The sequence below is a fragment of the Urocitellus parryii genome, unplaced genomic scaffold (genome assembly GCF_045843805.1).
Source record: "Urocitellus parryii isolate mUroPar1 unplaced genomic scaffold, mUroPar1.hap1 Scaffold_59, whole genome shotgun sequence".
NCBI classification, from domain to species: Eukaryota; Metazoa; Chordata; class Mammalia; order Rodentia; family Sciuridae; genus Urocitellus; species Urocitellus parryii.
This window is the reverse complement of record NW_027554094.1, coordinates 1,113,985-1,128,637: the sequence shown is the minus strand read 5'-3', so window position 1 is coordinate 1,128,637 and position 14,653 is coordinate 1,113,985. Positions and strand designations below refer to the sequence as shown.

Genomic DNA, 14,653 nt, shown 5'->3' with positions numbered 1-14,653 from the left:
TTTAGATACTTAAACAAGAAACGAAGTTTCAAAGACACACAATTCATGCAAGGGATAGAATAGAGAGTTTGTGCATAAAAGTAGGAATGTTTCCCCCCCTTTGGCTTCAGGGTGATGTGGTAGAAGAGGGGACACTTTTAAGTTGTGAGTGACACAAGGAATCTTCCTCCCTATTTGGCTCCTGTTTTTCTCTCAGCATGGTTTGTGGTGTTATTCTTTGTCATCAGTGTTTGAATGACTACAAGTTTTGTTTATGATAAAATGAGCCCTCTGTGATTCTTCACATGAAATCAGAGTCAGATAGTTTAATTTATTTAAATTTAAAATAAACTTTGGGAAAATATAAATTTCTGCAAGATACTTTTCCATGGTCCTACTTTTCTAATGTACATGAAAGTTTCCCACCTGAATTCACCATTGAGATTTATTCTTTTGTCTTCAGATCCATTTCTTGATAGCATCCACTTATTTTAAATGTTTAGCATGATTTCTTTGAAGGTAAAGCAATAAAACATATTTCTTTAACACATTCTAATTATTCATACTACTTGAATGCTTTATACAAATATGAAACAATGGAGAAAATGCTAATTATCCAGAGTTTTATATTACTATTAAATGATTTACATATTGCACAGTTGCGTGTAGATCCAGAATTGGAACCACTGAGGAAGTTCATGAAACGGCACTTAAATCATCTTTGTGTTGTGCTTCTGTCCAAATGAGGAATTATTTCTAAATTTTCCTAACTTTAAAACTGGTAGTGGTGATAAATATTAAAGAGGCATTCTTGTATTGAATTTCCTGTAACTTTCATTCACGACTATGCAGAATAATTTTAATTTTCCCCCATGACATGTTTAAGAAGCAGTCCCCTAACCTCAGGTATTTGACAGCCACTATGGATGACCTTATAAGTACATTTGCCTTTCATGAGGGACCCTACTCCTGAAACATCGGGAATGAAGTTGTCACTTAAAGGCCCAATTGCATTTTTACTGTGTTAGAACCAGTTAATACCCATATGTGTCCAGAATTAATCACACAGAGAGGACAGTTGTTATGTCAGTCACTAATGACAGAGTGCATCTTCCCAGTAGGCAAAAAGAGATTATTAAATCTTGTGAATCCTCCTTATCCTCTTTGTTGTTGAACATAAAGTGTGGCTCATTGGGAAGACCTGGCATTGTGAAAAGGGACTCATATTCATTTCACATGCCCAGTGGGGGAGAGGTCTTTCCTAATCACACTTCACTTCTTATATTGTCTCTTAGTCAAGCTTCTTTTAGTTGAAAGTGACACAAACATGATTCTAGCTGTCATAGAAACAAAGGGATTATTTGCACAAGTAGGACTCCAGGATAAAATCAACAAGATTTAAGCAATGTAACCCAAATTTCCTTGTCTTGGTCCTTGTCTCTGTTGGTTTCATGCTCTGCTGCTCCATAAAGGCCTTCTCAATATGGCAAGTGATACAGTTCTTAACCACTTTCAGTTCATATCATCCCAATTTAGTGACCCTACAGAAATGAAATAATTCCTGTAAACATCTGCATGAAAATTTTGAGAGGTGTAGGGACGGTGTATACATAGGATGACCATTGAATAGAAACATACCCATGTTCCAAAAACTGGATTCTTATCCAGTTTCTTCATTTCTTTTTTCCTTTTCTGTCCCTGTCTAGATGCCTTGGAGGATATCTTGGATTCCCGCCTATTTCTGAAGTTCTTAAGAAATGGGGATCTAGCTTTTCCATGTCTTTTCTTTCTATTATGATTCTTCCTTAAAAGCATGTCTTAAGTTTATTGAAACTTAATTCAGTAACTACAAAGTGGACTAATAATACCCAAACCATAAAGCTGTTGTGAGTACTGTTAAATAGTAGATTGCTTAACAAATCTGGGTTCTGTTCTTTTGTTATGTTTGTATTACAGAAGGACTTTGAAGAAGGTAAGCACATTGACATGGAGGTCATGGTAGCATTGTTAAATGTGTACATAATTAATGTGAATGCTATGAACTTTGGATTTATATTTTCCCACTGATTTTTGGAATTTTGCAAGTTGGATAAACATATTTTTGAAATAATGTTTCTACTGCTGAACTCTGTCTCTGAAATTCTTCCTTAAAAAGTGAGTACTTTAATGAAAATAATTTTTATTCAGATATTTATCACATCATTAAAATCACAAAAGATCTCCATTATATGGAAGAATATAAGGTAGACTTATTTACAGTAATTAAAAATCAGAACATCAGAATTTGTGATGCGTGCTTTGAGTTATTAGAAATGAGTTTTAGCTACCAACTTAAAGAATCCAAAGGCCCTTTTTGTCAAGTCTAAGCTTAGCAATGCCAAAATGTGTAAAGAGATATTTATGCAGTTTTGATAATTAAATAAACCACCACTTAAAATTTTTTAAATGTTAAAACATCTTAAGCAATTTTTATAAACAGAATAAAAAATGTGGGAAGTGTGAAATGAAGAATGTTTTCACTCATTAGAGATAACCTTATATAGTTTCACTACTTATGAGTTATCAGGACATCTGTAACTTGTGAAAATGATTTTCATATCTTATTCCCAAATATTATGTATTTTCTCTTTATTTTTGAAAACATGTACATATGCAAATGCACATATTGAGAAATAATTTTTTGGTATTTAGTTTTTAGTACTAAGTTGTTAAAATAGGAGTTTAAAAAATCATTTGTTAAGATATCCCAACAAAAGAATAATTAAACATACTACTAAAATTATTTATGACCTTGTTCCTTCACAGGAAAAGTCATCTTTCCAGAGACATAACAAACTGGCAGATTGGGGTATGTAGAAACATCAATAATGTCAAATATTTTTTTTTTACTTGTGTACTGAAAGTACAGCAAAGTAAGCATAATAAAATTTGTTTTAAAAAGAAATGATGAATAAAAGATCAATGGGCTGAGTAAAAGGGTTAAGCAGACAGAAAAAAAAGAAAATCTGTTTCAAATCTGTTTCCACACAATCGCTTCTAAGAGGTACATAAGAGGCAGTACATTAAAAGATAGGTTGTGAAAACCAAGCTGGCTTTTTTGTATGATCTAGTTGATTGGCATCTATGCTGGGTATGTCCTATGTCATGTCTTCTTGGGTCACCTTCTCACTCTAGCAATTGTTGTGGGAACCAACAGCATGCAGTTGCACACCACTGAGAAGACTATAGACCAAAGCATGGTAATACCCCTGCCTGCATGCAGTGGTGGAGATGATGAAATATCTGCTGATGCTAAATGCTTTGGGAAAGCAAAACAAAACAAAAATAAAGGGTGGGGGGTGGAGCACCAGTATGGGGAGAGGTGGGAATTGCAATCTTTCAATAAGTTGTCAACGCAGACCTCACGGGGAAAACAAAAGCTCTTCAATTTACAATGGGGTTTTATCCAGATAAATCTATTCTAAGTTGAAAATGCATTTGGTATACCTAACCTACATAGGGTAGTGTGGAAACTCAGTACTCTGTAGAATATGGGTGTTTATCATGGTGATTATGTGGCTTAAAACTGCTTCTTTCTGCCACCACCCAGCATCAGGACAGAGTATTTAACCACATAACATCAACCCAGAAAGAGAGCAAAATCCAAGTATGGTTTCTACAGAGTGTCTATCACTTTGCAACATTGTAAAGTTGAAAAATTGTAAGTTGAACATGGTAAATTGGGGGATGTCTATGTAGTGCTGCACAAAGAGAGTGAGAGACGGAGCTTCTCTGGGGGCACAGTCTTCTAGTACAGAAGCTCTGAGGCATAAATATGGCTGGAATGTTCATGGCCCCCAGGGGAGCCAGTGTTGCTGGAGGAGAGCTAGCCAGAGACATAAATGGGAAGTGAGGTGAGAGAAATGATGGTGCCAGGATGCAGGCTTCTCTAAGGATCATGGCTTGGATTCTAATGAGAAAGGAACTCTATCGAAAATCTTGTGAAGAGTGACATGATGTAGTGAGATGAGACTGGAGGGTGTGTGAACTAGTGTGGAAACAGATACCAGTTGGAAAGCTACTGAAATAATTCAGTCAAGAGCTAAGGGACTTTGAAAAGGTGGAAGCAATAGATGCAGGAAGATGAACTAAGACTCTGATGTACTGGGAAGGCAGAACCAGTAGATTTGCTAATAGGTGAGATGTGAAATAACTGAGAGAGGAGTGAAGGACAACCTCAAAGTTTTAGTTGATCAGGAAAGAAGTTGCTGCTATTAACTGAGACTGGGGACACTTTGACAGTTGATGGGTTTGGAGATATACTGAGTTTGAGATACCTGAGGCATCAAAATAGAAATATACATTGGGCAGTAGCCTAAGTATACATGCCTGGTAGTTAGGAAGGTTCTTGGGATGAATTGTAATTTTGGGAGTCATCACTGTATAAATAATATTCAAAGTTACAAAATTGATACTCAAAGAAGCAGAGTCTAAGGAGATAAGTGTCTGAGGTCTGTACTTTGGGTCATCCTATTGTGTGGGGGTTGAGGAGCAAAGGAGAAACTTGAAAAAGAGCCAGAGTAGAAGGGAACATTGAAAGAGAGGGTAACTGGGAGGATGTAAAATCTTGGCAGCCAGAAGTAAAAGAGCTTCAACAGTGTCAAACACTGATCAGAAGAAAGTGAGGTGAGCTTTGAGAATTAGGCATTGGATTTCTCAAAGTGGAGGTCATTGGTAATTCAGAAGACAAGACTCAGGAAGATAGTAGAGGAAGAAGTCAGAAGGAGTTCAAAAGCAAGGGAAACAAAATGTAAAAGGAAGATCAGAGTGGAGAAGGAGCCGGAAAGGGTCTGTGAGGTCAAAGGAAGGATTCTTCTGTTAATATGGCAGAGATAATAGTGTGCAAGCAAGCTATTAGAAACCATTCAATAGAAAAGGGAAATTGATGATGTAAGAAAAGAGGAAGAATTGCTGGACCACCAGCCTTGAGTAGGTAAGTGATCAGGTGACCCAGAGTATAAGGTACTAAATCATAATGTTCTTGATAATACATGAAACTATTGATGCTCTTTCAATAAAGTGAATCTTAGCATCACACATATACTTTAGAAGAATTAATATCTAAACTAAATTGTATTGGGGGAGAGCAGAACTACAAATAAAGTAGAAGGCCTTTGCATCTGTCCAAACTAAGATAGTACTAGATGTAAATAGAGTAGTAGCATTGGCGATGGAGGAAAGGTCTCTGATGATTAGATACTGTAGACATAAAAGACTTGACAAGCTATTGAATGTGGGTATCAGTGAGGGGAGAAGTTAGAAATATTCACCATCATCATGACACTTTGCTCATGAATCCATGGTCAGGGATTTTGGAAGGGCTCAGTTGTGCAGTGATGTAGGGTCTCTCATGAAGCTGCAGTCAGGTGAGGGCTAGGGCGGCAATCCTCTGAAGATTATATTGGGCTGGACGTAATAAACGGTTCCCTCATATGCTGGCTGGTGGCTGGAATATGAATGATAGTACCTACATATGACTCTCTCAGGTAGTTGGAATTCCTCCATTGAAGAAGACTTCCCCAGAGAAAAACTCCTAACGTGACCAGGGAGACACTTCCTAATGTCATAGTTTCCTGGCCCCAGAAGTCACACATTCTCACTTCCATCACTCTATTGGTGAAACCAGTTGCAAGCCCTCCAGATTCAAGGGGTGGGGATAGACGATTCTTTCCTTGGACTTTTCAGAGAATTTTCATCCATTTTAAAAGAAATGCCCCTCCACAATTAAAACAGGAATAGCTCATTATACCTGTATATCTTGCTACCTTTTTCCTAAGTGACTTTTAATTAAATAATTGTGCCTAATAAATACTTATGGGTTAAAATCTTTAAAACCTGGCTCAGCAAATTACTACCTGTGTGGCTTTTGAGAAGTTATAGAATGTTATCTATGCTTCATTTTGATGAGCATGGTCAAATAGGTTCAATCACAGGGACTCTGATGGACTATTATCACCATAATTAATTAAGTCTGAGTAAGGATTCTATACTTGCTGAAGCACATTCCCAATATTCAACATAATCCTTCAGGGAGGTGTTTGTATGATTGAGTTACAAATGAGGAAACTGAGCCTCAAAAACATTACACAGGTCCCTTTACATCACACAGGGGGGGCATGGAAATTATCAAGGACTCCATTAATGTTTTTGGAACAGTCCTTCCTCTGAAGGTCAGTAAACTCCAGCCTCCTGCCCATTTTTTGTAAATAAATCTATGATAACACCACCATACTCATTTATTTACACATTATTTATGACTGCTTTTTCATGGTTTGTGGAATAATTGTAATAGAATCTTTATGTCATACAAAGTCTAAAAATTTATTCTCTGGCCCTTTATGGGAAAATTTGGTAACTCCTGCTCTAAAACATTCTTTTAAAAATGTCCTAAGTGGGATCTGTTATGGCCTGTTGTATAGCCGAACCACATAACATGTAATGAAAACCTTCAACATAAATAGAATGCTATCTATAAAAAGATCAAATTTTCAGTGACATTAGAGGGCAATTCCTATCCCTTTTTCCTACCTCCAGAGATGTTTCCTAAGACAAGACAAAATACATGAACTGCATCCAGATTTAAACATTAATTTTGGGATGTTTGCCAGACCAGATGGTTACCAAAGCTAAATGCCACTGATTTATTTCTTACCCTTTACGAAGCAACATTAGAGACGATGGACCTTATCAGAACAAATGAGAATAAACAGCAGAACGCAGATCAGAAGAGAATTAAGAACAAGTGCTATTGAAATTTTATTATGCTATAATTAATTTTGTAAATAGAAAAAAACACTAATTATTAGCAAGTTGTGAATGGCCCCAACTAAGCTTTAACAAGTGGCAGCTGGACAAGGATGGACTTTTCTATTTCATGGATGTCACTTTTCCTCGTATAGCATTGTGACCATAATTTCTAATACCTTTACAATGCTCTCTTGCAAATGCAATTGATCATTCATTAAATATCCTTTTGAGTATTTAGTAAATGTAGAACATCTGATCCCTGCAAACAAAATTGCCATACAATAATGATCTCTGCCCTGGAGGTGCAATGGTGCGTGGTGGTGTAGAATAATTGTAATAGAATCTTTTTTTGGATCACAGACCCAAATATGATCAAAACTGAAAATATTATTTTCAGAAAACTGAGAATATGATCAAAACTGAAAGTATTATTTTTAGAAAAAAATTGTTCAAAGACAAAGGTAATATTACATATAATTTTAAAAGTCTTTTGATTTCCGGTAGGTCACTCATAGAAGACTATACAGGGCTTAACCTTAGTTTTAGAATCTTTGTGGAATATCCTGGGCACAAAGTGAAAGAGTGAGCTGGCATGTGTGTGCTTGAGTGTGTATGTGTGTGTGCGTGCACGCCTGTACGTGTGTGGAGGGAGAAAGGTAAGGCTTCACAAAGAAGTTGTGTCAGCTTTTTTTAGGAGATTAAGTTGAAAAAATATTTTCTAGGTGAGAACAATAGCTTATTCAGAAGTAACGAGAAGTGATTTGTAGTGGGAATTGAGGAAGGCAAGGCAGTTTGATATGAAAGGTACAACATTAGAGTGGAAGAAAAAGCCTAGGCTAGAAACAGATACGAAACTGATGGCAGAAGTTTCTGTGAATTAAGACAGAGTAGACTGTGCATTTTTCATAAGCAATCATACAGCCCTTCAGGGGACACAGTGCAGGGCAAGCAGTCACCACAGAACTTTTAAAGACATGTTTTCACTTCTGCATGATTATTGCTTATTTTGTCTTTCCTTGATTGCTTTTTTAAAAGATTAAGTATATACTACTAAACAAAGATATTTATACATAAAGATAAAGATCCTTTTATATCGTGGAAATTAATTAATCTTGTAGCAATCCTTTTTGGTTATTCAGAAAACTGAAACCTAGGAAGTAATTAATTTGATCAAGCCCACATAACTGAAAGTAGCCGAGCTGAACGCTGAACATCCCCTCTCTCTCTACACACACACACACACACACACACACACACACACACACACACTAATTGTAGATGGACACAATACTTTTATTTTATTTATTTTTATGTGGTGCTGAGGATCGAATCCAGTGCCTCACATGTGCTAGGCAAGTGCTGTACCACTGAACTACAATCCCAGCCCCTGAATATTTTTTTTTCTGTCCCCAGGTCCTATAGATTTTCCCTTGGGCATAAGATACTGAGCCAAACATTTCCTTTCTGAGAATAACTGATTATTTCTTGTTAATGTTGGATATCTCCTTAGAGCAAGTCCAATGATTGATTAAAATTATACTATTTATTTATTGGTACTAGAGATTGAACTCAGAAGTGCTTTACAACTGAGCCATATCTCCAGCCCATTTTTTTGTTTTTTAATTTGAGACAGGGTCTTGCTAAGTAGCATAGGAGCTTGCTAAGTTGCTGATACTGTCTTTGAACTCCTGCCTCAGCCTTCTGAACCTCTGGAATTACAGTCATGCTTTACCACGCACTGCAAAATTATACTTTTTAAAAGGGAGTTAATTTTGGAGGAAGTTAGGCTTATTTTGTATGTGTGTGTGTGTGTGTGTGTGTGTGTGTGTGTGTGTTCATCTCTGTGTGTGTTTGTGTGTGCTTCCTCATGCTTACTTTTCCTTACTTTGGATTTTATTTTGTAAAAGGGAAAGCTGGAGGGAGACTTATAGCTGGGTTGACCTGAGTTAACTGGACAGACAGGGAAAGATTTGAAAGGCTAAGACGTGTATTACAAAGTGCTAGGAATTTCTCCACAGTATAATTCCAAGCCATAAACAAAATGACTGTGCATCATAAGGTGAACAATACACTAAAGAATTTTAAAAATTAGCCAGGTGTGGTGGCTTATGCCTAAAATCCTAGTGGCTCAGGAGGCTGAGGCAGGAGGATTGTGAGTTCAAAGCCAGCTTCTTCAACAAAAGCAAGGTGCTAAGCCACTCAATGAGACTCTCTCTCTAAATAAAATACAAAATAGGGCTGGGGATGTGGCTCAGTGGTAGAATGTCCCTGAATTTAATTCCTGGTATCAAAAGGAAAATAAAAGAATTTAAAAAATCATTTTCAGACCTCCTTAGGGGTGACAAATATATATTATTATACAGCTACAATGAAGGCAATGGTGGCTTAGAAGTATCAGAAACTAGAAATATTTGCAAATTCAATCCTCTCCAGTATCACACATGGCTTGACTTTCTCTCTTAGTTTTGCTTTTTGGCATAATAGATTGCATCTAAAAGCTCTTTCCAAAATTCAAACCTAATTAACACATCCATTCCTTTTCTATTGAGAACTATAGGCCAATTAAAGACTACTAATTTGGGGGCCACAGAACAAGAAGGAGCAGTGCTTGCATAAATTTTGTTGGGGAAAGATTGAGAACACTGTCGTGAAGGAGAGCAGCCAAGACACTGTACACAATGTGACATTTTAGCATCAATTGGGTGCCATTTAAGGATATTCAATATCCAGTGGGAAAAGAAAAGGCAGTGCTGATTGAAGATGTGAAAAGGGAGGAGGCTTCCATTGCTCAATCTGCCTTGGTTCATCACTGTGCTCTGGGCCTGCTCTGATCATAATGCAAGATCCATCCCTGGGTGAAATAATTTACAATGAAGTTTGTGGAATCACATTAACAAGAAAGGGGAGAAAAATGCCAAGGGCACCTCCCAATGTTCCACAAGTGATAGGAAGGACATCTGGAATAGAGCATGTTGAGAGCTGTTTGCTGTGTGCCCTCCTCTGTGGAGGACAACCTCTCACCCTGCCAGCCCAGAGCCAAGCAAGTCACAGCTCTGTTTACAGGGAGGTTGCTGTGACCTCTCAGGCCTACTTTCCCCTCAGCTGGATCCTAAGCATGGTCCCCTTGCACAGCCTTGCATCATCTCCTTGGAACACAGCCAGGTGGAAAGAGAACAGCTGGGAAGGGACATTGGTAAAAATCCCTAAGAACTACAAAGCTTCTAGAAATCCCTCTTTTCAGCTTGTGGACCCTGAAGGCACTTTTACCAAACACAATGGAAGTGTGGGGAGAGAGGAGAAAGAATGCAAGTTTGAGAGGCATGATCACATTACAAGCCAAAAGACATTTGTAACAAGACTAAAGGTTCTGTGTGCTTTTTAGTATTGAGTAACATGATGATAGGCATGTTTATTCAAGCCCAGAACAAGTTCTCTTGATACAATAATAGGACATATAGTCCAGAGAAAACAAATGTTGTCCTGCTGCATTTTAATAACGAATATACACAGTTTAAGGGTCCTTTCAATTGTCCAGAGTCACTTCTCACATTCTAGTTCATTTTTTTATTAGAAAGATCTGTTTCCAAAATGACTCTTTAGAATTGTTAACAGATACATACTATGAAATGAAATCATTTTAAGAGAACATCAGTTGTTAGCCTTTAGTCTTATTCCTTTAAATTGAAAATACTCAAGTAATACTACACTTTCTCAGAGAACTGTGATGAAGTTCTTCTCTCTATTTTGGTTCTTTGAATAAATTTAATACTGATCTAAGATTTATAAGCTGGGTATCACAATGGAAGTTTTGAATCTCTGTGTTCCTGAGTAATTACAGATACAAAGTCAAAATAATATCAGAATGTACCTGATATGGTTGTTTGACAATTAAATAGAATAATATATATATAAGGTGTTTAGCAAAATGCTGTAACATAGGAAACAGTGCTAGCTATGATCATCTTTGTTCTACTTACCATTGTTCATTTAAATTCGAGTGTCTTCTAGTGGCTCAAGAATCTATCAATTTTAAAATAAGTTTTATGATTAGTGACAGCATATAAGTTCTAATTAGTTACGCAGTTATCACTAGTGTGACATTAGAAAATGCACAGAAAATTTCATCTCTAAATTTGCCTGATAAGAGGTTCTTATATACATAGGAAGTTTTAAAACATTATCTCAAACTCCGTCTGGGTTTAATTTTCAATCACATCAATGTTTGAATTGTGACAAATCAGAAAATCTCAATGATTTAAATTTGTTGATAATCATAAATGAAGCATATATTTATCTACTCTCTAAATCTTATATGCCAACATAAAAACCTGTGGAGTTTTATAATTTGTTTATTCAAAGAACACCTGTGCAAAACAGAGGAAGCCGGAAACAATATTAGCGAGCCTAAAACTCATGTTGTTTGCTGTTTTAGGGCACCAGATTCTCAAGCATTATTGAAAAAAACACTCAGAGATGAGTGGAAAGTGTGTTGAAATCAGAAAAGAAGACTGTGTCAGGGCCCATCTGCCACAGCATGGAGACTCCCCTTTGTTTAAAGGCCAGCCAGCCATTGTCTTTGGATCTTCATGTGCACATCCCAGTGACATAAATGGAAGTGTCGGGTTGAAAGCTTTCCAGACTTGGATACATCGTGTTCTAGATTCTTTTGACCTAATATGATAGTTTCCAGGCTTAGAACCAGCAGGAATGAAAATTAAATGCCCCCAATACTTTTCTAAAAGCTTCAAGTATCATTTAATTGGGTCAAGTTCTAATCTATCAAACAAGGGAAGTTTTCTGGGTCTCGAGGTAGAAATAAAATGCCTTGAAGTGGTCAACACTTTCTTGTTCTGGAAATTCTTCTACTCTGGCTGTGACCTTATATTCCCTCCTGGTGATTCATTTTAAACATCCGAAGGCAGATTCTAAGATAAAGTCTTCTGTATAGATAGTTTATTCATGAAATGATGCTAGAAAGCAAGAAGTGGTGAAGGTTTGCTGAGGAGTACTGCTGGACTGACCATACGAGTAGTGCCTAATTCTGTGGTTTCCTCTGAAGAGACTTACAGTATGTGTTTGAGAATTGGCCAACTGCATGGTAAAAGGAGTGAGCATCTATCCTTTAGCTTTTTTCCCCCATTGGTCAAAGAAAATCTCACTAATATTTATTTCATCACACTTCTGTATGTCGCATAGGTTCTTGTAGACTCTCATGCATGTGCAACAAACAAAATAACAAAAAAAAAAAAAAAAAAAAAACAAGGAAGGTAGGAATTGAGAAATACTTAGCCCAGGCCTGATTCAAGTGCTGTCAGGTTGCAATTTTGGTCAAGATTTTCAAAAAAACTAATCACCGCAGCAATCCAATGAGCCATTGTGTGTAGTACCACCTCTATGATTCCGGCATTAGGTAAGTAAGTGTAGTTCTGGAAAAGATTAGATATGAATGGAAAACCAAGGTTTCAATTCTGGTAAGGTTGATACTGAGAGGAAGATATTCAATGTAATGAAATTGAAATTGATGATTGGATAGTCTCTGGGATGATGCCCCATTGTCACCAGTTGTATGACATTTAGCAGTGGCAGTAGCTTAGTTCATTCTTAGTGAGAGAAAGCCCATGCTCTTTGGTTCATTTATGGCTTCTATCCTTGATACAATGGCTACTTTGTTCATAATTCATTGTGTTAAGTAAATAAGATGACTAACATCCATAGCATAACAGCAACTGGTCAAATGCCTCTTCTGTGGTGGATGCCCTTCCATGGCTACTAATATCAGACATTAATATTAGCATACTCTGTTATTCATTTCCATTATTCTATCTACTTGTTACACCTCTGAACATTTTTTTAAAATTGTTCCTTCAGGTAGAGGGGGTCAATGTCTGTACTGAGAAAAGAAATCTGAGCCTTTATACGCCTCCAAGTGCCAGCATTTGAGTGAGTCATCTTTGACGCTCTGTGTTTTCAAGTGACTACAGCTTCACATCTGAGTACAATCAGATCAGAGGCCCTTGGAGTGGATGGTACAGCCACTCCCCTCCCAAATTGCTAACCTAAATGAGGATCAAAGTAGAATATTTACTCAGATAATTTGGGGTTAATTTGGTAGGTGGGAATAACAACTGGAACTAATTACTATGTGCCAAGTACTTTCCTCCACACATTATCTCAGTCAACACCTTTACCTCTGACAGCACAGTCACTTTAGAGATGAAGAAACTGAACTTTTAAAAGTTTTTTTTTTAATTTTGTTTAATTAGTTAGACATGACAGTAGAATGCATTTATGAACTTTGATATATCATACATAGATTGGATATAATTTTCTCACTTTTCTGAGTGCACATGTTGCAGAATCATATTGGTCATGTGGTCACATATATACATAAAGTAATAATATCTGTTTCATTTCACTATCTTTCCTATCCCCACATCCCCTCCTCTTCCTTCCCATCACTTCTCTCTACCTAATCTAAGGTAATGCTATTCTTCCCTAGGGCCCCACCCCAACCCCGCCCCCGTCCTCCGCCTTATTGTGAATTAGCATCCACATATTAGAGAAAACATTCGGTCTTTAGTTTTGTGGGATTGGCTTATTTTGGTGAGCTTTAAAAAGGTTAACCCTCTCCCAGTTGTGATGCAGTTAAGAAGGAACGAGTTGAAATTTAAACCCAAGTCTGCCTAATTGGAACCTAAGAGATGAGATTAAAAGAAATAATTTGTAGAGTAATACCCACTTTTCAAGTAGAAAAAAAATGTTGTCAACTTATATAATATTAATTCATTTAGAAATACCCATAGTAAATAAAATAGTTAAAGCACTTCCTAGAGTTCAGCATGTGCAACCTGGAGATGAAAAATTTGGCTAAGAGGGCCCTAGTGAAAAACAAATTTAACTATTACCATATGAATGTTGTTACCTGAACAGTGCAGATGCCAAATTGTTGAGCAAAAGGTATTGGAAATAATCTGTAGCAACTTTTGTAAAGATGTTTTGGCATGAAAACGAAGAGCAGTTTCATTTTGAAACAGTGAAAAGCCTTAGTGAAAACGTAATTAGTATCTGTAAAAAGTGAGTAATTATAGCGCTTTCCTTTAAATGACCTTTGATGAAATTCTAGTTCTTTAATATGCTATTACCCACTTAAGCTAACATTAAAAAAAAGAGAGAGAAATCAATTTCTTGGCTTTTCATACCCTTTAAAGGTCTACTGTCAAAACAGAAATGCCAAGTTTAAACTACTGCATTATATTCCAAGACTGATTGAGGACTGTGATTATGTCTGTTCACCCATGACTGAAATACTTTTTATTTGTTCTGATTGTGTATGTGGTTTATAATTTATTTATACCAATTAAAAAACATTTCCCAATTTTATTCAGCTTGACTTATACAGTTTTTTACATATAAACTCTACATACTGGCAAAGAAACTTCAGCACTGATTACCCTGTTACTTCTTGATTGCTCTCGAATCTTCTCCAGAGGTACTTTGCTTCACTCCTCTGTGATATCTGGTATCCAGGAAATGGGTTGAATACAATGGGTTCATGTATTAGGACTTGAAGTTTGTGATCCCTGGTTCTCAAATGTTAGTGTGTATAAGAATCTTGTGGAGAACACATAACAGACACTGATCCCTGGGCCACACTGCAAAGAGCACTTTGGAGCAGGCCAGAGCCCACTTGTAAGGAGGACTCTTCAAGCTTGTCTTGCATATGGGCTGAGCATCATGTGGGCAAACATTATCCTAGGTATTTTTCCAGTAATTTTATGAGTCATTCCTAGATTATAGGATATCATTTACCTTAAATTACTAACTATATACACTTCTGTATAATTTAAGAAATTTGTATAATTTCTTAAAAGTTAAAAAAATCTACACT

At 36.7% G+C, this 14,653-nt stretch overlaps 1 protein-coding gene across 8 annotated transcripts in view; it reads left to right on the top strand.

Annotated features, from left to right (window-relative positions):
- The window catches only part of LOC144252782 (phosphatidylinositol 4,5-bisphosphate 3-kinase catalytic subunit delta isoform-like), a 131,948-nt gene that overhangs the window by 12,154 nt on the left and 105,141 nt on the right, over positions 1 to 14,653 (top strand). The window lies entirely within an intron of this gene.